At 47.5% G+C, this 26,054-nt stretch overlaps 1 protein-coding gene across 1 annotated transcript in view; it reads left to right on the forward strand.

The window, feature by feature from the left end:
- Positions 1 to 26,054, forward strand: part of LOC138266880 (phospholipid scramblase 3-like) — a 205,713-nt gene that overhangs the window by 17,285 nt on the left and 162,374 nt on the right. Inside the window, exon 3 of the mRNA XM_069215600.1 lies at positions 810 to 1,032. The gene's annotated coding sequence lies outside the window, so the exon portion shown is untranslated. The remainder of the gene's footprint in view (positions 1 to 809; positions 1,033 to 26,054) is intronic.

The raw sequence follows: 26,054 nt of genomic DNA on the forward strand, positions 1-26,054 counted from the left end.
ATTGTAATTTATCAGTGCGATAAATAGCACCTAAACTCGTGATCAGGCCCCATGCCAGATAACCGCACAATAGAGTTTCCCTGGGTGACTGTATTCTGACTCAGTTTGTCTGTATTGGGTTTCATCATCTCTAACCTTCTCTCTCTCTCCTGTTGCACTTTTTTAGGTTTCGTCTGCACAGCACTTGAGCTGTGGCAAAATCTTTTGTTTTTGAAGAAATAAAAAATCTGAAAAGGGGTTACAACCCACCTACAGCCTTCCCATTACTTACAATTGTAAGGCTTCACTGGTCGCTCTCCACTTCTTGCTTTTCATTGGTCAGTAGGAATCCTTGTGTCATCAGGTTGCACTTCCTCTCTTCTTTGGGTGTTCTCTGGAGCTTGGACGGAGTACTGTTTCCGGTTGGCGATCGTTGGCTGGCAGCCAGTGTCCTTACACTGGCCACGTGCTTCTGAGATACTTCTTCGGGGAGTAGCACATGAAATACTTGACTGAGTTTTATTTTGTATTTGGTGATCTGGAAAAAGGAAGGTGGTAAATTCCTGGGTTAAAGTGCTTTCTGTATTTGGTAAATTACAGTAACTTTTCTTGTAGATGGGGGTTCCCCGCCACCCCTTACAGCTGCAGGACCGGGAAGAGGGGGGCACCCCCAGACCAAGGCTGAGACCACATTTGAACAAACCAAGAGCAGCTTCCACAAAATCATGTTGAATATCTTAGGCCAAACAGTTTTCCCTGACCTTGTACATATTTTATTTAGGTTATGTCAACCACTGAATAACAGTTCACTCGTCTGTTTGCACCCACAGCGTAAGTGCATCTCCATCCACATTGGCCTGGCTGATATCTAAATTGGCACTACCTGCTGGGAGCTCTGCTGCCTGGGACGTGGCATCCAGTCTGACTGGCAGAATCCCAGCAACAAGACTATTGGGGGTGGCAACGACTCCTTCAACGCCTTCTTCATCGAGATCGGAGATGGAAAACTTGTGCCCAGGGCCGTGTTCGTAAACTTGGAACCAACAGTCATTGGTAAGTTGATATTTTCCTTCCTAGGGACCCACGTGTACCACAATATGTAAATATTTTGTGCATGGGCATATGACTGGGGGATACAGAGTTTTTCCTATCACCAGTTACCTTACCTCCTGCTGTTGACATCTTGCAAAATGTAGTCACATTGCGTATTTATGTCCATTTTCAAACGAGTTTTGTATAATGTCTCAAAATAGTTTAAATTAGTAATCAGTCAGTTATAATTTTTTGCGGTTTTCGTCCCTTTGAGGTGAGAGGCCTTTTGTTATATTAACTTTGTGTAAAGATCTTTAACAAAACAGTTTTCAACAGAAATCCGTATAAAGGGGGTACGCACTCAATGATGATCTCTAGATAGCTTTGGAAAGCCATTCATTATGTCTGTGGCTGATCTGAAAATCCGTGGCATGAGTCATGTATAGCCTCTCCATTTTCGTGTAAACAAGTCCATTAGTCGGCTCCTGGCATCAAGTATAAGCCAGTGCTCTACAGAGTAATCGAAGCAAGCCCATATATTGGCTCCCTAAATAGAACTGATATAATTTATAAAGCGCTGCGCAGCACTAATGCAATTTCTAAGCTCTATGTCACACTCTCATCGATTCTCAGTTGTTTGTCTGTTTGCATTTACACTGGAACCAGCAGACTACCACTTTCATTCATCTGTTTTATGGTTTTTAAAACCTCTTGTGGTCTCAGATAGATTCTGCTCTTCTGTGCTTATATCAAGCTGGCTTCTCTTTGACTTCAGTGCATATAAATTATGAGTTGCCTAAAAATTACAACTTTTACTTTTAGGTATGTGTTACTGAGGCTTTGTATAAAATGCTACAATTACCCATGGGGATGAATACTTGGGACACATTTTGCAAAAAGTAATCAGAGGAACTGCTTTATTTTCAGGATGAAAATGCTGTTTTGTAAGTGTTATAGAAAACATATGAGTCGCGAATCGCTGGTGTTACGGGGGTGTGGCAGCGCATGGAGGGTTAAAAAACAAAAATGTAAAAAACTTAACTCCAGTCCACGCCGCACCACCGCTCCTCAGTCTCCCCACAGGCACACGCTCCCAGCCTGCCCTGCGGCCAATCCTGACGCTGGTAAGAGCAGCGTTAGGATTGGCTGTGAGCGCCCAGCCAGGACGCTCCCAGGCAGACTGGGAGCCTGTGCCTGCTCTCGCCAGCCTGGCAACACAGTGCCGGGCTGGAGAGAGCCCTGTGTGCATGTGTGTTTGACCGGCCGAGATGGTCAGCCAAACATACATGTGCACTGAGGAGAGTGCACAGTGAATTCATCTCGTCCCTGTCATCCCCAATGCCCCGCCCTTTAACAATGAAAGGATAATAAACGTAGTTTATTATTTTAGGATTTGCAGCAGTTGCTGCTGCCAGCGAGGGGGGCGACGCTCCTCCGTCACGGCGGAGGCGCCGCCAATGAAACATATGCACACTATTGCACAATAGTGAATTGTAATGCGTATCTGTTTTATCACAATAACTGCACCAGCACAAAGAGGCACTGGGAACAGTGCACCAGTTTCACATGCCCGATCGAATGCTTTGAGTTCTAGCCCCATGTCTTAAAAAAAAGAAAAAAATGACAAATCTATTGGACTTTGCACAGACGAAAGCTGTTGGCTTTGCCAGTGCTAGTTAAAATACTGTTCGAAAGTGTGTTAGACATGTTACTGTCCGATAACCATTGAAGGTTTGCCTCCTCAACGGCGTTCTCCAAATCCCACTTCCAAAACCACTTGTGAAAGGACAGAAAAAGTTTTATGACTAATAATGGTTTTGGAAGTTTTTTTGTTACATTGATTTTTTTCTGCTTTTAAATAAAAAGATAAATAAGCCAAAAAAGGAGGTTCAGTACTTCGAAGTTTTCAGTAGCAAGTGTTCACTCAATCCTTTCCCTTCTGTCTGGTGTCCTCAAAGGCTGGCAAGGGTTCCCTGGGCGACAAAATTAAATTTGCCCGCGCTGGTGTGACCTGTCTTCAGGGCACAGGGGGCCTAGCTGGTGTCCTCCCGCCCCACAGAGGACCACCAGTCTTCTCCATCATCCTGGCTCCATTCGTATGTCTTCTCACGCCTGTTGTATCCTCTTTGGCTGTAAAACCTCCATGGGCTCCACCATCTCCCTTCCTCTGGTCTCGGTGAATGCTCCTCTTTCGCTGTTGGTGTCTGCGACTGCTCCTGGTTCAGAGTCCTGTGTCATCTGGTGCTTGCCTTCTCCTACTCCACTCTCGGTGAGGTGAGCTGTGAGGGCAGAATTTCATTGCAATAGTAAGGGACTTCATCACAGGCTCATGAACCTGTCCAGGCATTTTACAGGCATCTTCAGATCTGCCAGCTCACACTGGGCCACCGTGAGGCACACAGAATCGGCTCCCTTCTCATTGCCACCCGGCGAAAAGCTGATATCACACAGTGGCAGGGAAAAACAAGCTGGAAACTACTGTAAAGAGTGGATTTCCAGTGCATTTTTTGAGGCTTTTAAAATCCGGTGTCCTCTGAGGTGTGTTAAAACATTAAGGTGTTAGGAAACCCCGCAGGACATGGGCACCAGCCTCAGCAAGCTTAATTTTCACGTTTTTTTTTTTAATTAACTTTTTTTAGAGGCAGTGTTTTAAATGGGAAAATAGAAGTGCGGGTACTCACTACTTAAGAGTACCCGGTTGCTCCTGAGAAGTACTGGTACTCTCCCACTAAATATATTGCAGCAGTCCTAAAAAGCGCAGGTACTCCTACTTTTGAATTATAGAAGTGCAGGTACTCAGTACTGGGCAGTACCTGCCCACTTAAAGCACTGTTTGGAGGCAGGAGTATTGTGAGCCGAAAAGTGCCTCTTAGGTACTTCTTGGCACGAGGTCCCTCCCCGCTTCCTATGGTGATTTTGTTTTTTAGTTGGCAGGTCTGTATATGCATTTTGCTTGTGAATCGTGCCGGCATTCGTAATGTGACTTTTATGTTTGCTTAATTACTCTGCATGTATCTTGCGTAAGGAATCTATATGTGACTTTTTAGCTTCTGCATTCAGCAAGAGGCCTGCTGTTAGAAATAGGGTTTCTGGTTGGCTAGGGTATGCACCTCAGCAGAACCCACCACTCAAGTCAAGGCAAGGGAGTTACACACCCAAGAAAACCTCGGCTCAACCCCTTGGTAGCTTGGTACGAGCAGTCAGGCTTATCCCAGAGGTCATGTGTAAAGCATTTGCACAACACACACAAGTGACACAATAAGTACACCACAAAGGAAACGCTGCAAAAATTTATAAAAAAAATTAAACTGTATTGCATAAAACATCATTGACCAAACACAACATGTATCAGTAATACCCTCCTACATGAGCAGTTGCCAGAGCATTACACAGGGTACCAGTACTCTGCGAAAGCAAGCAGTAGTCAGATAAACACATAGGCTACTGGCATTCTGCAACACAAGGAGTAGTCAGGTCATCATTATCACCAAAAATGCAGATCTCATGAAAACGTTACCATGGGGCATAGATCCTATAAAACATTACCCACCCACTAACTGTATTTTAGGCATACAATATGTACCAGGTCATGATAAAATACAGAGGAAACACTGAGGGTAAAAAGGAGCTCAAGGGTGAGCAGCAGGCTGAAGAGCAATCACCAACAATGCTCACCGCATGACGATTGTTGTGCACATGCGCGCAGTGGGTGAACTAGCGAGTGGATCTCCATCCACCATGTCCACATAGGAGCTGCAGCGCTCCTTGTCAAACAATGTGGTAATTTTTCCTGATGAAGCAGCCCTGCACCTTGTACGGGGGCCGCAAACACAAGGGATGATGAGGGAAACCCTCTTTGGCCTTTCCCATCAAGGGATCCTGGCTGGGGCCCACGCCACCAGGAATGCAGCGCTGTGGATGGAGGGTGGGGGGGGCAGCTCCAGCCAGCTCCATCACGCCCCAGTAAGGCCAAAGAATTTCCCCCCAGCAAATGCCCAGAAAGGCAGACTTCTGCGGGGAGACCTCACTCAGCCTTCCCCAACGTGACAGGCTGCTTCAGGGCACCCCGTGCCAACCTCACCTCCAGACTGTTGGGGCCGCTGCTTCCCGCTGCTCTTCTTCGCGTCAACGGGTCCTGGATCCGTGGCAATGAAGAGGTAGCTGTGGGCGCAGCTGCAAAAAGAGGGATACTGTCTGCTTCTGGCGGTCCTGGCGTGGTTACGTGAGGACGGGCCAGCTCTGCCTCTCTTCCGAACACCGCAACTCAGCTGCACGAGCCTCCTGGCTTGAGGGGCCGCAGCTCCTTCCTGCTGCCCAACGAGCAGAGATCTCCCTCTTCCTTGCCGGCCAGCAGGCATCCGTAGCCTCCCCAGCTCCCGGCGCTTTCAGGGGAGCTGGCTTTGTTTTGTGTTGTGGCTTGGGCCACGGCGGTGAAGGCACCAACGCCGGTGCCTGCAAATGCCTTGGGAGCACCTCCCAAGGCACGCCTTGTCCACGCTAGCGTTCCAGCTCCTCGACCCCTCCCCTACGGTGTGGGGGGGAGGAGACGCACACACAACGTGACACAGGCACTTCCTCGTGCCCTAGCTGGCAGTAGGTCCGAGTTTAAAGCTCTCCTCACATGCTGTAGCCAACATGTGGAGCGCTCTCCATGCTCCTGAGGGGCACACACAGCAGCTTCCTCCTGTTACGGGAAATAAGTCATCAAGCGACTTTCAGGCATTTTAGAATGGGGAATGGCAGGGACCGGGGGTGGAGGATTACCACACAGTCCCTGGAGACAGCTATGGAGCACAGAGCAGCAGGGCCCTAGAAAGCAGGCCAGCACAAGGGATCAAAGTGAGCAGTGGCAGTCCTTTTTTAGTGACCTAGCAGGTTAGCATAACAGCAAGGCAATCCCAAGGCAGTTCCTGGCGAGTCCTTCCAGCATCTGGTGCAGGTCCACGCAGTGTCTATCAATGTAGGGGACAGTCCCCCGTAGTTATACTCATTTTGCACAGATTCCACAAAGGGAGAGAGGGGATTCCAGCCAGCACTAACCGGTTCCAGGAATGTCTTCTTTTTCCTCCAGCACTGGCTCCAGACATCAGTAGGGTATAAACAAGCCCTTTGTGTGAGGCCAGGGCACAGCCTTTACAGATGCGTCTGTGCCCCGCCTCTACCTCTCCCAGCCCAGGAAGACCATTCAGTGTGCAGATATAATCTTGTGACACCACCACCCTCCCTGTGCACAGGCTGTCTGAGAAGTATGAACAAATCTCAGTTCTCACTCTTCCCTAGACGTGGATTGGAGTCAAGCTGCAAAACACCAGATTCATAAGCACAGAGAAATGCTCACTTTCTAGAAGTGGCATTTCTATAATGGTAATAAAAAATTCTCCTACACCAGTAAGCATTTCTCACCACCTTTCCAACCATTCCAAACATGCCTATGCCACCGCTGATAGATCAGACAATACCACTTATACATAAGTTAGGGCATTTCCGATGCAATCCTATGAGAGGAGCAGCGCTCACGGTAGTGAGAAACTAAATAGGTTGTTGTCACTACTAGGACATGTAGTACAGAAAGACATATGTCCTACCTTTTACATACACAGCACCCTACCCTTAGGGCTAGCTAGGGCCTACCTTAGGGGTGACTTCTATGTAGTAAAAGGAGAGTTGCAGACCTGGCAAGTAAATTTAGATGCCAGGCCCCTGTGGCAGTAACTGCTCACTCAGCCCTGAGGTGGGCGGCCTGAGACAGGTTTGAAAGGCTACTTCTATGGGTGGGGCAAGCTGCGCTGCAGACCCACTAGAAGATTTAATATACAGGCGCTGGGTATAAGGGATGCCACTGTACAAAGGACTTACAGGTAAATTAAATGTGCCAATCATACTAAGTTTAGAAGGGAGCGCACATTCACTTTAGCACTGATCAGCAGTGACAAAGTGCTCAGAGTCCTAAAGCCAACAAAAAGAGGTTCGTAAAAAAGGAGGAGGAAGGCAAAAAGTTTTGGGATGACCTTGTAAAAAGGGCCAGGTCCAACAACTGCAAGCTTATGTGGGCATGCTCGATAAGATTTGTGAACTTGTGTAGGAATTCTGCATGTGGCTTGGTAGACTATGGGCCTGATTACAACTTTGGCGGAGGGTGTTAATCCGTCCCAAATGTGACGGATATCCTGCCCACCGTATTACGAGTTCCATAGGATATAATGGACTTGTAACACGGCAGGTAGTATATCCGTCACATTTGGGACGGATTAACCCCCTCCGCCAACGTTATAATCAGGCCCTATGTGTGCGTTTCCTACATGTTACTTATATAGGTTTTGAGAATGTGGCTTGTAGAGGCATTCAGCATGTGACTTTTGCAGGCACTTAGCATGCGGTTTGTAAGTTTGGGCAGAAATTCTGCATGTGGCTTGTGTATTTGTGCTGGCATTTTGCATGTGATTGCCTGAGCAGCTTTCCGCATGCATCCTATGAACTTGAATAGACAGTGCTTGTAGATTGTGATTCTATGCCGCCATTCTGAATGCATCATTTGAGTTTGGATAGGCATTCTACAAGTGGTTTGTGTGGGAATTCAGAGTGTGGCTTGTGGATGGCTTTTGCATTTATGGTGTGAGCATCAGTATGATTTCTGCATATTGCCTTGCAGGAATTCTACATGTAGTTTATGTGCTTGAGGAGCCATTTGGAAGGTGATGTGTGATCTTGTGTAGACAATCTGCATGTGGGCAATCTATGTGGGACTTGTGTGTTTTTATAGATATTCTGTATATGGCTTGTGTTGACATGCAGCATGTGGTGTGTGAACCTGTAAAGGGCTTTTACAATTGAGTGATCTTCAGAAGGAATTCCTCTTGCTGCAGGGCAGGTATTTTGCACATACCTTATGTGCTGTAGGGCTTAAAAAATCTACTCGACCACTCGCTATGGCGAGTTTTATTTTATGAGGTCGAGCTGAGGTGTTCTGTTTAGTCAGAAAATGAATTAGCTATTAAGATGCCTTTAAATCTTATTCTTATCACATTTTCTGTGTTCCGAGACAGAGGTCAAAAGTCAGTTTGTCTTCTTGCAATGCAAATACTTTTCCTTGTGACTGCAGGGTTCCAGGATTTTGTAAGGTGAACTGTCTGACTTATGTGAAGTGAAAGGCTTTTGGTATCATCAAACACACAACATTTATATAACTAGGTCAACTTTACAAACATTTCAAAATATATTTCAGTAGCTGTGAGACCATTATTTGTACTTCTGTGTGATGAAAATAATAATTTAATAGGATGAAAAAAAAGTCAGAACTCTTTACTTGGCGATGTGCAAAAGATAAATGTTTTCTGAAACCCATTTTTCACAGATTATTGTTAATACACTTTATAGTTTTATCAGTAAAGCTGCAAGTTAGTGGGAAGGATTTTGGACATTTCTTGGAAATGTACTGTCTGTAAATGACGGTGCGATACCCCATCATGCTTTAGTAATATATTTATTAAAAGTGAGTATTTAAACATAAACTGAGAAACACTCCTGTCCTGATGGCAAAGCTATTAGTAAACTAAGAGGCAAGTCATGCACGGATCATGTGTACCCTATATGTGGGCTAGATTTATTGTACATCATGCAAACGTTTAGTGTATTTAATCGAACAAAAGAGGAATTTTTTTTTACAGCAGAAATGCTGAACGCACATATTTGAAAGTGCACTCATATGTGAGAATGAAGAAAAAGGTGAATGTAAAATACAATATTTGCCTAGGGTCACACAATTTGAGACCCGTTTCTGGGTCAAGTACATTACAGTTAGGTCGAGTAGATTTTTCAAGCAACTCGACCTGCAGGTCTAGTAACATTTCTATGAATTTTCGAAGCCTGCTGCTTGTGTAGGCGTTTGGAATGCGATGTGCAATGTTGCATAAACATTCTGTATGTGACATGTGTGACTGTGTACTTTTATAGGCAGTGTGCAAGTTGCTTGGTAGCTTGTACAGGCCTTCTGCATGCAGTCTGCAAATTTGTGCAGACATTCTGCATGCACCCTGCAAACTTGTATAGGCATTCAGCATATGGATCATGGGCTTATGCTGGCTTTCTTTGTGCAGCGGTTCTCTATGTGACCTGTGAAAGTATTCTTCGTGAGACTTGTGAAAGTATTCAGATTGTGGCTTGTGAGAGTATTCTGCATGTGGCTTGCTGAGGTATTCTCCAAGTGGCTTGCTGAAGTATTCTCCATGTGGCTTGCTGTATTCTGCACATGGTTTACGGATGTATTCTGCACGTGGCTTACGGAAGCATTCTGCACGTGGCCTGCAGAAGTATTCAGCCCAGAGCTTGTGGAAACATTCTGCACGTGGTCTGCAGAAATATTCTGCACGTGGTCTGCAGAAATATTCTGCACGTGGTCTGCGGAAGTATTCTGCACGTGGTTGTTGAAGTATTCTTTGTGTGTCTTACGAAAGTATTCTGCATGTGGCTTGCAGAAGTATCCTGTGCGTGTCCTGCGGAAGTATCCTGCACATGGCTTGGGGAAGTATCCTGCACGTGGCTTGCGGAATTATTCTGCACATGGTCTGAGGAAATATTCTCCACGTGGTCTGCGGAAGAAGTCTGCACGTGGTTGTTGAAGTATTCTTTGTGTGGCTTGCTGAAGTATTCCTTGTGTGGCTCGCTGCTTGTGGCTTCCATAAGTATTCTGCGTGTGGTTTGCTGAAGTATTCTGCGTGTGGCTTGCGGAAGTATTCTGCGTGTGGCTTGCTGAAGTATTCTGCGTGTGGCTTGCATTTGAGTTGTGAAAGCATTAGGCATGTGAAAGTATTGTGCATTTGCTTGTGTACGTATTCAGGGTGTGGCTTGTGATTGCAGTTTGATTGTGGAAGTATCCCGCATATGGCACGAGTAGGCACCAGTCATGTGGTTTGTGATTTGTAGTTATTGTGGATATGGTCTCTAACCATATAGTAAGTACCGGGCATGGTAAACAGGCTTTTAAACAGAGATGGGATAAGGCATATATCTTATATTTCAGTGTGTGCCGAATAGCCGTAAAATGGTTGAGTGCCACCCCACCCCCAGAACCCCCAGGTATAATGCGTGGCTTAGGGGTGTCACTGAATGGGCCACAGCAGAAGGAATCCGAATGAAGCATGTCCCCACTGATGGTAAGTTAGAAGATGGTCTTCAAACTTGGGCATGCTGGCGGATCTTAGGGAACCTCCCCCAGATGAGACTGTTGTACAATTAACTAATAACACAGACGCCCAAGAGGTTGAGTAGATATGTAATTGACATTATTGTGTATACTGTTTCTCACCTTTGCTAAACAGAATGCCTTACGCGAGAGCCGGGTAGGGTGGGAGGGGTGAGTTAAACATGTTGATCTGATCTTATTGGTAAACTAACGCTATATTTGTTTCATGCTGTACCATATTGCATTCTCCTTGCTGATTTATTTGCAAAACTCAATAAGGATCATTTAAAAAAAAGATATTTCAGTGCATGAATTTTGAGACACAAACAGGAAGGATGGACAGGATTAGGAAGACGGGAGAAAAACAGAAATATTCAAACAATAACAATAAAATGAGAGGTAGCTGGGGAACCATAGGGACAAACTGGGGGTCTAAGTTGTAAGAGAAATGGACCAAAGAAGCTTAACTAGGAATTTTTTCAAGAGGCAAACCCTATTCAAATAAGGGTGGGGCTTAAAACATGTGAATTAAAAATCCTATGTTTCCCACGGTGTGCCACACGTTCAGTATTTTGATGCTTCTTTGTGAGCTTTCTATTATTGGGTCAAGACATACCACACAATGACAAACATGCACCTAAAATGAGCCCAAACAATTTGCTTTGCCAATGCTTGTTAACAGTTTCACATAAGTCAAGCAACATTGATTTTATTGTGAACAACTACAATTCTAACTGTTTCAATTCTGAAAATAAATGTGAGACTGTGAATTAAACATTACAGAGGTCTGTGGAAGGGGTGGGGTGTCTTAAAATCTCAATCATTCCTGTTCTTCCCCTGGCATCCCTTTGCAGGTTCACACTACATGAGACAAGTATGCCCTTTTCTTCCCTCATTTGTCTGAAATCCTACATATCTCATACCTCATCTCTTTACCCTTCTTCACTCTCTTTTCTCTCTCTCTCGCTCCTTCCTCACCTACTTCTTGCATCTGTCAAGGCTCCATCCCCCATACACAATGCACCCACTTACCCATCCTTCAAACGCTTTAGCTCTGTGAGTTCTGCAACAAGGCCAAGGCCCGGATGAGCATGTATTCTGAACACATTTATAAACCACCTACATGCACTGTGAGGAACCTGCACTGCCTTTGACCTGAACTCCAGGGCTTTCAATCGTGGCTCCTTATAAACACCCAACCACAACTTGAACTCAACCAGATACCTTGAGGCGACTCAGTTCACAGTATTCACTACACAAGGGCAAAGAGTTGCATGAAAAAACTCTACAGAAAGATGACATCCTAGAAGAAGCAAATACTCTTATGGAATGCAAGATTCAGTAAAATATGTAATGTAATCAGGAACAACCAAATAGACAGAGGTTACCCTTGTGGCTATTACAGTTGGTGCATAATTATTCTGTGGTTTGTAAAGTTTAGGACATGAAAAGAGGGCTTGGTAGGGACCCGCTTCACCTAAAGCCCTGGAATGAAATCACTACCATTGGAAGAAGGGCGGCCTGTGAGAAAGGCTGTCACCTTTCCAAGGGAAACATACCAGCTACTTGTTGTTTTAAGAGTCTGCAAAGGTCTATACATGACAGTAAATAGGACTGCAAACAAAATTGTATATATTCTATTGTAACATGACCTTTCTGTCTTTGTTTAATGTCATTAGTAGTCATGGATTATTAACAAAGCTCTAGAACACATTTAAAAGTGTTTTGTATTTATGTTTGCTGTTTGAAGTATATACAGAAAAAGGTTGCAAATGCTGGCTATAGGTGATTTTGCTTATTTCTGCACCGACCGGGAAATCATACCAGTGGTGGTGGTAGAAAGCCCATAGGTGGCAACCCTACCTGGAGGAGACTGCAGGTAAAGTGCACCGGGCTAGCGAGGTGCAAAGTGGACACGCACGCATGACAAGGCACAGAAAGCTGTGATTTACAAATGGTGAAAGGTATGTATAGAGAGGAAGATAGGCATCCAGTCTGAAAAGGCCAATGTATTTACAGAGGTCAGTTGTTATTTATAGGTTTTTTTCTCTTTGGCAAACTAGTGTGCATAAGATCTGGACACAGTTTATGGTGGCTTGAGTTGGAATATCATGGCCTTAAAGAAACCCCTGCCATAAATTCATCAGACGTGCCGTGAACTCAATATGGAGACGTCTGGGGCACTCTTGAGCAAGGCAAGCCTGGAGCCAAAGACATCTTTGGTGGGACTACACCTGGAGAGTTTGTGAGAACAGGATTTGACTCACCCGCCACACTAAGATCTTGCTTTGATGGTTTATTGTAAAGGTTGATTGAGGTGTGACTGGTGCAACTGTTTTTATCATGTAATGGAGGTGAAACCAGGAACAAGGTTGAACCCTATCCTGACCACTCAGCATGGCACCTCCTAAGGTGGTTTCGTATTGGCCTTTTGCTGCCCATTGAGCATGGAGCTCCCTGGGCGAGACGTCCGAGCAATGATTGGTGGCGGCTGCCTGGGAGCTGGTGTTTCTGGGTGGAATTGAGTGGTAGCCTCTTTGGCAGTACTGTCCATGGCCTTCGCTTGGCTCGTTTTTTCTTTTTGCTCATCTCCCGCATTCATGGGCTCCTCCTGCTCCACAGTATTTTGGACCTTCCAAGCACGCGCATCATACAACACGCGGCCGCTACCCAGGTCCCTTTTGCTCACCGATACAGGTATATGGTGACCAACAAAGATCTTCTTGATGGTAGGGTCGGTGGGAAAGGATGGCTGGGAAGTCCCAGGGTTGGAATCTTTTTTTGGCTGTTGCTCTGGATTACTGTTCCTATAGGGAGCTGGAATCAGTAGTGGGTTGATGGGCTTGGTAGTAGGTGGACACTTGGAAAATTCAGGTGATGAGCAGGGCTCAGGATAGTACACCAGCTCCGGGGTTGGCGGGCGTGGTAGCATTGCTTTGTTGACCAAAAATGCATCCTCGCCTGCACACTTAGGGTTTCTTTTGCTCGGCTGAGGAACACATATCTCAGGCATCATGGGGGTCTCGATCGAGGGACAAACACCAGTGTCCTGTAGCCCATAGTTTGGACAGTTCATGCAGGGTGTGTCACCTAACTGACCAGGATGCCCGCGCTCTGTCTGCACTTCTGCAGAGTTGGCACCCGCCTTTGTTTTCTCTGTTCTGGCCTGAAGCTTCATTTTGGGCTGTCTGATGTTTGATGGATCTGCTGATGCTTCCTTTTGCCGGGGAAGCCTTCCAGGGCCCACATCCTCTTCGTAACGGCAGCGATTGATGTGCTGACGGCAGCAGCACTCTTCCCGTCCGCACGAGCCGTGGCGTCTAGTGACCTTCTCATCATCAGTGTCCCAGAGGTTCACTCTCATGGTGGCCAAGTTGCAGCGGCACATGTCGGTGTACTGACCCTTCACCGGGCGCATGCTGTAACCTTCTACCGTGAGGCGCACCGGCTCCAGCCTGTATTTGAAATGGTGGTTGCATGCCCTAGCCATGCACTCCAGGCAGTTGCCCCTTTTTCTGATCCTTGAATTGACACGGTCTAAGCAGGGCTCCAGCTCACTGGTATCGTCTGTGTAGAAGGAAGAGAAGGATATTGTTTGATTTATATTTTGAATGTTTTTGTATTCACTTTTTTTCAACAAATTATATTATTACTCTAAAGGAAGCACAAGCCACGAGTCAACAGTGAAAGCCACATTTTAGTCACTGTGATCACAAACAAACTGCATTCAGATTCAAGGGCTACTAACCATTGATTACTGCATCATATATTGGTGGCAATACAAGTGTAATCCCAGCCTGTTTGTGTACCCCGATACCATTCCCCCACCAGCCACATCTCTTCCCCCAAACGCAAGTATGGTGACTTTCACAATTTAGATATTGTGGTGCTGTCTCCCTCTCAATTTCCTGATATGAAGGTTAAAGCTTTTTTTATTCATATACAACCTGTTTTATTCGTATTTGTTTGCAAATAAAATAAAATGTGTCATCATTCGCGTATGTGTTTGATGAAGGCTTCCTTCTGTATTTTTTTGTGTATCGTTTTGCATCTCAAATCATCGACAATATTTTAACTCCTCCCCCCTTGCTTTCAGTAATGATTCAGTGGTGGTGGGGGGTGGTCCCAGATTATCATAATGATTCAGTCGGGGTCTCTGGATTCCAGTGATAATAAAGTGGGGGTCCACAGAGTTCAAATTGTTGGGAACCACTGAGATAAGCCATTAAAACGATCAAACCCCGCACAATCACAAGACCTGAGAGGGGGCGGCTGGGGAAGGGGACAGAGTATTGACGAGGACTCTACTGAGACTGTGACCAGGGTGGATTCTCACTCTGTGGCCGAGGTAGATATGTCTCTGATACCCACACCAAATAAGAATCCATGCAGGTGTTATATTTCATGGTGGGACTTTATCCAGACGCCAAAATATTCGGTAAAATCTTAAATACCGGACTAAACAATGTACTCTCTCTCCATTTACATCCCGCCAAATTGGTATTTGTAACACGAAGACAAATATTTGATAATGTCCAATGGGTTTATTGACTTTTAAAACAAAAGGGGGGGGGGGGGCGACTCCCTATTAGGGTCTGAAAATGTCCTTGTTGAGTTTTGCCGATTTTTTGTTTTTGAAAGGCTTCTTTTGGAACCTAAATTTGACAAATGGATCATAGTCAACTTTGTCACTCCATTTATTAATCTTGATGGGCAGTATTCTGACAATTCCACCAGTTATCCTAGATGCTGTTTACTCTCTCTTTTGAAACTTTCACCAAGAATATGAAGGACACAGGAGAGATTAAGGTCGAGGGATAAGACGGGCAAGAGTATACATTTACCATGCTGGATGGTGACGCCTTCTCTATAAGAAACACCATGAACAAAAAGGGAGTTTTACATGAAGAGCTGAGATGAATAAGGAAGGTCTCAGGATAGAAGATTTGACTGGGAGTGTCAGAGGTCCTCACCCTCCCCTTGCTCCACAGGAAACAAGACTTAAAGAAAGAAACATGGCCATTGAAGCTGGCAAAAAGATCAAAGCACTTGGATATAAACATCACCAGAGACAGCTACTCTCTCCCAAAGAAATTCAGACTAACAGAAATAAAGTGAATAAACGGGGGCGTGGCCAAGATGGCGGCGTGAGCAGACGCGTCTTCGCGAGCTCTGCCGCCCAGGCCCCAACGTAAGCTTGCAACCCCGGATTGCTACATCCCGGACCCTCCCGGCTTGGAGAAGGGTGACAGGAGACTGAGGGCTCCCGAGGAGGGTATCGGGGGCGCACGCAGGTGCAGAGGACCGCAGCATCGAGCCTCTCGGCCTTGGCTCGCACCTGCTGACGGCGAGCGCAGAGCGCGGTGAGTCGGCCACGTGGTGCGGCCCAGCGGACGGCGGTGCTAGGAGCTGCCTGGCGGGGCACGGAGGTGCTGAGCGGGGCCTGGGCAGCGGCGGAGGTAGGTGGAGCCTCGCGCCTGAGGGCCGGGTCCCGGGAGGTGCCCGGTGAGCAGGGCCTACAGTGGCTGGAGTGGCCAGCTCGTTTTTTCTGCCCCCGCGGCGGAGAAGGACTCCTGGAGAGAGGCGGGGGCGGCGGGGAGTGCGGCCGACCTGCCTCTGGTCCCTGGTGGAGGAGCCTGGCGTAGCACAGAGAAGAGGGGCCCCCTGGTCGGCGGTGCAACCGGCCCGCAGTGGTTTTGCCCAGGACGGGACGGGGCACGTGAGGAGTGGATGGTCCCAGAGAGAGCCTGAGTGTGGTGAATGCCCGTGGCGCTGGCTGGAGTGCGACGGAGTGAGGGGACATAGTACTGCCGCCCTGATCAGTGGAGGATAGCTAGAGGAGAACATTGGTGAATGGGACTCGCTCACAAAACGAAGGCCCTACGGTGAGGGCAGCGAGTCCTGCGTCTGGGCATAACATTAAGCTGGTGCAGGACTGGACCTCTCATGGCGAAACCCAAATGGGACCAGGCAGTGAGGGAAATGTTGACCAGGTCCCACCCGGCGCAGGGTAGGTCGGCTGAGGGGTCGGCTGTGATGAGACCTCCTGAGGAATGTGGGGAGGCGGAGGAGGATGGTGAGGCCCCAGTCACGAAAGGTTTTCTTGCTTCCTTGTTTGATTTGCTTCGGAGAGATCTGCAAGAACTTCGGAGGGACATCTCTCAAGAGCTGTAGTATCTGCGTGGGGAGGTCACGCTCCTGGGGAAGCGAGTGGCGAATGTAGAGGATGGCGAGATCTCTCGAGGGGAGGAGGTGGAAAACATGCAACAGGAGATTATACACCTCCGGGAGCAGCAGGATCTCCTACAGATTGCGGTTTAGGATTTAGAGAACCGGTCACAACGGCATAACATACGTATCGGGGGTGCCCCGGCCGGAGCAGAGAAGGAGGACATTGGAGAGTTTGTCACAGCACTCTTTTGCTCGGTCCTAGGCCCGGATGATGCACAAGAGGTTACGCTGGATCGGGTTCACTGTGTGGGCCGCCCCGGAGGGACCGGGGAACGTCCACCTGACATTTTAGCATTTGTCCATAACTTCGGTATTAAAGAAAGCATCCTGCAGAGAGCCCACAACCTCTCTCAGGTACAGTTCCGGGGGCACGTGCTTCAGCTGTTTCAAGAACTCTCACTCCGGACTTTGCAGAGATGGCGAGAATTCAGGCCCATCACTGAGCACTTGCGGGCGCATTCCACGTCTTACTCATGGGGTCACCCCTTTCGCCTCATATTCCGGTGGGAGGATCAGGTGCAACAGGTGAAATCGGTGCCAGATGCGCAGGGGATCTTGCATTTGGAGGAGAACGACCAAGATGCTGGCACGCATGTAGAGGCGGCAGCTGGGGACCGACCACGCTGGAGGCGGAAGGAAAGGAAGAGGAAGCAGCAGCGGCCTACCACGACGGAGCAAGCGTTGGAAAGGCAGTCAGTATTGAGTAGCTTGGCTGCTGGGACCAATGCCTAAGCACTGGGCAACCGGGTGCTGCTACATTGATCTGGGGTCGCGCCTGCTTAGGTCTTGAGACCATTTGGGAGGGGCCTGGGTGGTGGAGTCGCTGGATGCAAAACGACAAATTTGGGTGGTTCTACTGCTCCTGTTGGGACTTTGCCTCTTTGGAGATGTGTGTCAGAGGACTTCTATGTTGTAAGCACCTGTTGTGCGTTTTGGTTGTGTGTTGGTGTGCTTCCCCTGGAATTTACATGGGAGTTGATCTGGCTTGCTGGCCCTGTAAGTGGGAGCGGCTAATGTGCTGCTCCAGGCTCCTGCCCCCTCGGAGGGGTCCCCGCCCCCAGAGCGTAAGTAACCTGTTTGGTGCCACATGTCTCTTAAGTGTCTAAGCTTAAATGTCTGGGGGCTCAACAGTCCGGCTAAGAGGTTAGCGATCCTGTCGGGCCTTGAGAGGTCTGGGAGCCATGTCTGCCTCTTGCAGGAGACGCACTTGTTGCCCAAGGACACATATTGTATGCGCTCCAAGTGGTTCCCTAGGCAGTTTTGGTCCTCTGCCTCCACAAAACATGCTGGGGTGGCGATACTGTTGTCGAGGACCTTCCCAAGGGAGGCGGTAGCCAAAATACATGAGGTACAGGGTAGGTTCCTGGCCCTTAGGGTACGGGTACTGGTAATTGACAATGAGTTAGACAGGTCAGGGCATCGATTTGGGCAGACCGGGGCGCTGACGGTGGCAGGGCGACAGTGGTTGGCTGACTGCGGACTGGAGGATGTGTGGAGGAGGGCGCATCCTACACTTAGGGATTACTCCTTTTACTCTGCGGCCACTAAGACGTATGCACGTATAGACTTTTTCCTGGCCTCCCCAGAGTTCATCTCTCGGATTGGTAAAACCACAATTGAGCCTCGGGCCCTAACGGACCATGCACCTATTACTCTGGAGGCCAGACTGGATGTAGGGCGTGTGGGAAGCACGTGTTGGCGCTTTAGGGATACCATACTGCAGAGCAAGGCGGCTGAGGAGACGCTGCGGCGCGTGATTGTGGAATATCTTAGCTTTAATGACGATGGGAATATTAGTTTGGAGACTTTGTGGGAGACCCTGAAAGTAGTAGTCTGGGGGGAAGTAATGTCACTATCGGCTAAAGATAATAAAGCAAGGAGGGAGCAGAAGGCGGTTTTAGAGCAAAAGGTGGCGGCCCTGGAATGCTCACATAAGTATACCAGTGCACCTAGAGTGTGGAGGGAGCTGGAGAAGGCGCGCCGGCAGCTGAAGCGGCTGGACTGGGATAGGGTGAAATATGCACTAGTACTGCTTAAGCACAAATATTACACCGGGAGCAATAGGTTTGGGAAGCTTCTGGCGCACCGGTTGAGAGCACAGCGCTCGGCTACGGCGATAACAATGGTACGTTCTCCATCTAGAGGTGAGGCCCGAACGGATGATCAAATAGTGGAGGTTTTTGCTGAATATTATGGGGAGTTATATGCTGCGAATACACAGTGCGACGCGGACCCTGCTGCCTTTCTCGCGGGAACTGTTATTACCCCGCTTGGTGAACGTGAAGCGTCCTCCTTAGATCAGCCTATTAAGGTGGAGGAGGTTATTCTGCGATATCACGTCTAAAGGTTGGGAAATCCCCTGGCCCAGATGTCTTTACGGCACTTTTCTATAAAACCTTTTGCCCGGAGCTGGCGCCGATTTTGACGTGGCTATTTAACTCCTTCCGAGTGTCCGGGGCCCTCACGCCCATCATGCTAGAGGCTACTATTGCGGTCATTCATAAGCCTGGGAAGGACCCAGAGTAGTGTGCTTCTTATAGGCCCATCTTGCTTCTGAATATAGATGCCAAGCTGTTTACTGGTATACTGGCCCATCGCCTTAATCCCTAAATGCCTGGTCTTATAGATCCAGATCAGGCGGGATTTATACCTCATCGACAGTGCAGTGATAATACGAAGCGACTTCTGCATTTAATAGATAAAACTAGCAGATCTCGTAGGGAGGCGCTTCTCTATTGATGCGGAGAAGGCATTTGATAGGGTTCATTGGCCTTATCTCTTTCAGGTGTTGGAGTGCTATGGGCTGGGTCCAGGGTTTAGGACCTGGATCCGATGCATTTATCGCTCCCCTAAGGCTTCAGTTCGGGTTAATGGAACTTTGTCCTTGCCGTTTCAGATTGGGCGGGGAACACGACAAGGCTGCCCTCTCTCCCCCTTACTATTTGCGCTGTACATGGAGCCATTTGTGCAGCGTCTCAGCGACAACCCCCGTGTTTCTGGCATTAAGTTTGGGGGAGATCACCACCTCATTAGTCTGTATGCTGATGATGTGATTCTTACCCTTGCGGAGCCCATGGTCTCACTGCCTGCCCTTATGGCGTCCCTTAGTGAGTTCAGTCAGGTATCTGGGTTTCGGGTGAATATGCAGAAATCGCAGGTCCTCAGTATGTCTACCTCTCCGGAGCATGAAGAAAGTTTGAGGGCCCGATATCCTTTTATATGGTCGACGTCGCAAGTATCCTATTTGGGTATTGAATTGGCGACCACAGCGGCAAAGATGGTGAGCTTGAATTATGCTACGTTAGTTCGCGAGGTGCTGCAGGATCTGGGGACTTGTGGGAAATATAAACTCTCCTGGGTGGGTAGGGTTTCGGCGGTGAAGATGACCGTGTTGCCCCGTATACTTCCAGGCGCTCCCTCTGACTCCTCCGTAAGCATCGATGGACTGCACCCACCATCCATAAAAGTGGAGTTTGTTACCTTGTTTGTAAGGGTAGAATTCCTGACACTTCTGTGCTAATTTACATATGCTCCCTGACTCACTCATTTATCTACTTTTTCCTTACCGCTAGCAGTGTGTTAACTGAACCTGACCAATGGCCCGCGTGAACCCATAAAGCCCTAACTCAATGTGGGAGGGTAAGCATATCTCTGTTTATTTGGCATGAGTGTGTCACCATCAGCACTATCACCGTGTGCCACACAATTTATCGTACATTCTGCTGCAATTGAATCAAGAATATTTTTGAGATACAATTCACGCTTTAATCTTTTCTAGGGTGACGAATAGGAATTACACTAAGGGTCACAATAGACTTAAGTAAGTGACTGACGATAATTTTTTGTTTGACTGTCAGCTCTGATATATGATAGCCAATTTAGCTTGTAGTTGGAGAAGTCTTTTATACTAGGTCCTGAAGAAGCGTCATTGGATCCACATGGACCACGAAGACGCGAAACATGTCGACCCGATTTTGAGGTGGGTCCCATAATTGTCTGACCCACCGCTATTAGATATACAGTTAGAGAGTGACAGAGCATTATCTCTATCTCACTCTCCTGATCTATATTTTAACCTTGGCCTTCACCCCACATAGATAGAATAAAGTTAAGTACTCATTAAGGGTCCTGAGCCAATTTTATTTTTCTTTCTTTGAACTCTCCCCATTTTCTTTCTCCCTACTCATTTGCGGGATAGAGTGGCATCATCGAGAAAAGATCTCCGGCAAAGAGCCCCCCGGAAGGGTGGTGCCCGTCAGACATTGCAGCGCCGGTCTGACGAGGAGCTTGTCCGATGATGAAGCATGACACCCATTTGGGTGTGTGAGGACTCTTGCTCCTATTAATTAGGTGTTGGAAAATGGGTTATTGGTAGGGCAGGTAGGTACCTACACCTAGCAACAAGCCACAAACCTCCACAAAAGTACAGTTAGGTCTCAGTAAATTAATCCCAGCTCTACCCTTGGTAGCTTGGCATCGAGCGTCAAGGCTTAACTTAGGAGACAAAGTGTAAAGCATTCAAATATCACAAAACAGTATTTAAATAAAACACAGGAAACAGTTTAAAAATCCAAAACCAATTTATAAAAATAGCTTATATTTTTATCTTTAAAATGACACAAAAACGATTAAAATCGGTTCAGGGGAACCGGAGATATGAATTTTTAAAGTATTATTATTTTCTAGCGCATAGAAACAAAAAGCGCCAATCGGGTCATCTGGTTGCACCAGGACCGGGACAAAGTCAAACTTTCAGGCCGACCGCGATGGAGCCCTGCTCGGCTACAGGTCGCGGGAAGCCTCGGTTAAAAAGTTACCTTCTGACTTAGTCTTTATTTTGAAGTTTTTCTTCACCGGGACGAACCTGCCAGTTGGATCCGACCTCCTGGAGCCCTTGTCCGGATACGCGAAGTCGGTTTCCTCGGTGGTGATTTTTACCTTCGGACTTAGTCGTTTTTTCGAGATGAAAATCCTTCGACCGGGGTAAACCTGGATCTTGATCCGACGTCCGTGGAGCCCTTCTCGGATACGATGGCTGGAAGGTCCCGGTCAACTTTTTACATTCGGACTTAGTCTCTTTTTTGGATGTTTTTCTTTACCGGGACGAACCACGAAGTCAGGCCGGGTCGCGGTTGAGGCAAGCCGGCTAGAATTTCCGCGTCGGGTCGGTCACTTTATGGAGCTTTTTTTCAAAAATTCTCCAATCTTTTCCAAACTTCTGGGGCTTCACCCAGATGTTCTTTTAAGGTTCTTTTGGGGTCCACAGCTCACCCCAAGGGTCCAGAAGTTCTGTGATGGTCCTTGGGAAGTGCGGACTTCAACTCCCAGAGTGCACCTGGCGCAAACTCCTTTTTGGCCACTGGGCAGTGGTCAGCTGGTCTCTTTTTCAGGAGTTGGTGCAGGGGACTCTGGTTAGCAATTTTTCACCTGTAGCAAACAGGGAGTCCCTCCTTGAACCAGTGGAAGCCAGGCAAAGTCCTTCTTGTGGTGAAGCCCAAGTGTGCAGCTGGTGCAGTCTTTCTGAGTGCAGGGTCCAGGTGCAGGCCAGGGGTCCAGCAGGGCAGTCCTTCTTCTTCTTTAGTTCCTTTCTTGTTGAATTCTGGAGGGGATCTGAGGCGTGGGTGCAGGTCTGCCAGTTTTATCCTTGCTCCTGGGTGAAAAGCAGGGGGGCCCTGGTTCTCCAATCAGGGACAGGGTCGTCCCCCTGTGATGACCACTTCCTGGGAAGTGTGGCAAAAATCCATCCCAGAAGGCAACAGTCTCTAAAAATCCAAAATGGATGAATCTGATTTTTGGAGGAGAGATCTGGCTGAGCCCACCCACTGGTGTGGCTAAAAATCATAAACACACCCCTCTCCTGCCCTCTCCTAATCTAATCAAGGGGGCACCTAGCTGTCTGGGGTTGCAGGATGTGGGGGTGTTGCTGGGTGCTCCAGATGTCCTTCTCTGCCTTTGAAGACCAGTTTGGCAGCCCTCCCCCTTCCTGCCTCACCATCTGCTGAGGGGAGATTCTCTCCCCCAAGCACATTCCTTTGTGTGAAGTCAGGCCACTTCACACCTCATTAAAGTAGCCTGGCAGAAGCTGCTGCAGGCTGGCCAATCAGAGCACAGCAGCAAAAACAATGCAGAGCTGAAATTGGCAACTTTTTAGGTAAAGTCTAAACTTTTTACCTGCACTAGTTATATTAAATCCAACAACTGGAAGTTGTGGGATTTATTATAACAATCAATTTGATACCAAATTCTTGGTATGTAACATTTAAGGAGACTTTAAAATTTTAAATAAAGTCTGCCCATTCTAGCCTATGAAGGCCATTTACTTCAATGAGGGAAAAACGAATTTGGCTGTTTTTACCTCACCAGGGCTTATAAATCTATTTTTATAAAGTCCCTGCTTATAGTTACATGGCACCCAGCCCTAGGGGCACATAGGGCACACCTTAGGGGTGACTTATATGTAAAAATAAGGTAGTTTAAGACTTTGGAAGTACCTTTAATTCCAAAGTCGAATTTGCATATAACTTTAATTTAAAAGCAGCCAGCAAGGCAGGCTTGCTTTTAAAATGACACTGGGCACCTCAGCAATGCACCTAGGTGTGCACCACCTATGCTGTGGTCCCTAAACCTACATGCCCTACCATATACTAGGGACTTATAGGTAGGTTAACTTAGCCAATTATAATTAGCCTAATTTGCATATCCATTTTACACAGAGCACAGGCCCTGGGACTGGTTAGCAGTACCCAGGGCACCATCAGAGTCAGGAAAACACCAGCATAAAGTGGAAAATGGGGGCAAAAAGTTAGGGGGCCTCTGCAATCAGCCCCAGTTTCTCACATTAGGACTCCAGAGTACTCGTCCTGTCTTCCCTTGTGACCTAGGAACAGTGTATTTCAGTAGTAGTAACTGTCATTGGAGGGTATACACTGGACCTTTAATCCTCCATATCCCCTTTATTTTTGACGACGTCGCAAGTATCCTATTTGGGTATTGAACTGGCGACCACAGCGGCAAAGATGGTGAGCTTGAATTATGCTACGTTAGTTCGCGAGGTGCTGCAGGATCTGGGAACTTGTGGGAAATATAAACTCTCCTGGGTGGGTAGGGTTTCGGCGGTGAAGATGACCGTGTTGCCCCGTATACTTCCAGGCGCTCCCTCTGACTCCTCCGTCTTGGAGGTTTGCGACCCTCCAGTCTGCTGTTCTGAAATTTATCTGGGATTGACGGCCGGCCCACCTCCCGAGGAATGTTCTATACCGCCCAGGGGAGACGGGGGACTGGCTCTACCCTGCCTTTTGCGCTATTTCCAAGCTGCTCAGCTGCGCTTTCTTTTGGAGTGGAGTCGGCCGCTTACTGAGAAACATTGGTGCTTCATGGATCAAGCGGTGGCAGGGTCCCACATTTGGAAGGAGCCTTGGCTCTGACGCCGGCATAGGGCGCAGGGGCTATACCCCTCCCCGATCACGGGAGCGACGTTCCGCGTATGGGATGTGGTGGCGCGCCAGCTGGGATTGACGACGTTTCCGTCCCCTATGACACCGATTTGTGCGAACCCTGACTTTGCGCCCGGTCTGCTGCTAGAGAATTTTCGCCGCTGGTATGATGGGGGCTGCAAAAGGGTGGGAAGCCTTTTTGAGGAGAATGGGGTGATTCCTTTTGATCAGATATGGGAGACGTACAGCTTGCCCGAGACGGATGTTGTATTATTAAGTGCGCCACTGGGCCCTCATGCCGGCGAACAGGGCTTTGATAGATAGGCCACTTACCCCGTATGAGAAATGGATAATGACAAAGAAGGATGATAAACGGATCGGAGCTTTATCGATTCTTACAGAGTGTGGAGCATCCATCTAAGTCTAAAGGACAGCAGAGATGGGAGAGGGAGCTGGGGAGGGAGCTCACAGAGGAGGACTGGGACAACATATATTATAGAACACATCATACGGCCTATAATGCTGCGGGGACAGAGACGGCATACAAGGTGGCTTCCTATTGGTATTATACCCCAGCAAGGATACATGCCTGGACCCCGCTAAGACTGGCCTTTGTTGGAGGGGGTGCGGTAACATGGGCACACTAGTACATCTTCTTTGGCACTGCCCCAAGCTGCAGAGATATTGGACGAGTATTTTGGATGACATTGATAAGGTGTTTCAGACAGAGATCCCCATATTTCCATTGTATATATTGTTGGGACTACCCAATTCTCTCACCTTTCCCCTTGGATCGTTGAGGGGGTGCCAAATGGCCTTAGCTCTCACCGCTGCACTGCAGGTGACCCTCGCCTTATGGGGCTCAGAGAGGCTGCCGACGTATGAGTCTTGGCTTCAGAAGCTGTGGTTCATCCTGGCGATGGAGAAGCTTACTCTAGCTTCTAAACAGAGGGTGGGTGACGTATGTACACTGTGGAGGCCGTTCGTCCAGATCTTGTCGACTGAGTTTACTGAACTGACGTGTCCAGCATATCTAAGGGTCGTGGGGCTGACACGAGAAGCTTAGAGGAATGAGGAGCCACGCGGAGCCTGGAGGGTGGGCATAGCCTGTAGTGTGAAATAGGCTGAGAGTGAGTGGGGCATGGGAGAGCGGCGCAACATTTTGGAGGGGAAGTGCAGTTATTTTTATGTTCTTTTTGTATGTTGTGTTTAGCTCTGAGAGAGTCGACTGTTGTGCTTTGACTAACTTGATCTTTATATAAGCGGGAGTGGACAAGGGGAGGAAGTTCCTCCCAGCGGCAGAACAGTGACCATGTGATATAGCCCTTAAATGTGAACGATTTGGAACTTTTGATATATCGATGGTCGAAATATTTGGAGGTTTTGATACACAGCTTTGTACTGTTTTGTATGTTAAATACCAATAAACAGATTTGATCCATAAAGTGAATAAACATGTACAAACTCTGGCTAGGGCGCTTAGAAGTGGAAAAGTCGATGTCCTGCCAAGGCTACTTCACGTTTTCAGGCCACCTGTGGAGTAACTTATTAAGAAATATTCCGAGGATACAAACGGGAGTGTTTGTGTGAGGTGGAAAAAAAGCATACATTTCCCAAAAACAACATATAACTCCTAAACACAAGGGGTGTTTCGCTACACCTGGATCCATACGTTTATATTGGAGCCATTAATCACCTTGACAATAATCCAAAGAGATTAATCTCAGAATAATGTTAGACTACTTTGTATTACGCTTTCATTATCTGGGGGCAATATATTATTAGAGACACAGGAACATGGTGGATGTTTCGTTTTTCAAACAGTTGATGTCTGCTGTTCTTTAGAAATACACCCAATTTAAGAGGTTTCCAAATATAGACCCCAATTTACTGTACAGAATTTTCAATTATATTCAGCATTTTAACTTAATATACTGGCGCTGTCATCAGTCGTGGGGCGAGGGTGCCATGGGCCGTAATGCAAGAGCAATGAAAGTTTAGCTTGCCCCTAGTTTGATGGTAAAAGAGTTATAATTGGGGCGCATTATGCTCTGGTACCACTATACCTGCTGCACTATTTGTGGCACAGAGTCGGATGGAGGGATTTGTTTAACTTTTGTAACTTCGTTTGCATTGGAGGGGTCAGGTCTCAACTCAAAGGGGTTCATCATTCACATAAACCCCTTGAAATGTACCAAGCA

The sequence above is a fragment of the Pleurodeles waltl genome, chromosome 12 (genome assembly GCF_031143425.1).
Source record: "Pleurodeles waltl isolate 20211129_DDA chromosome 12, aPleWal1.hap1.20221129, whole genome shotgun sequence".
Classification (NCBI taxonomy): domain Eukaryota; kingdom Metazoa; phylum Chordata; class Amphibia; order Caudata; family Salamandridae; genus Pleurodeles; species Pleurodeles waltl.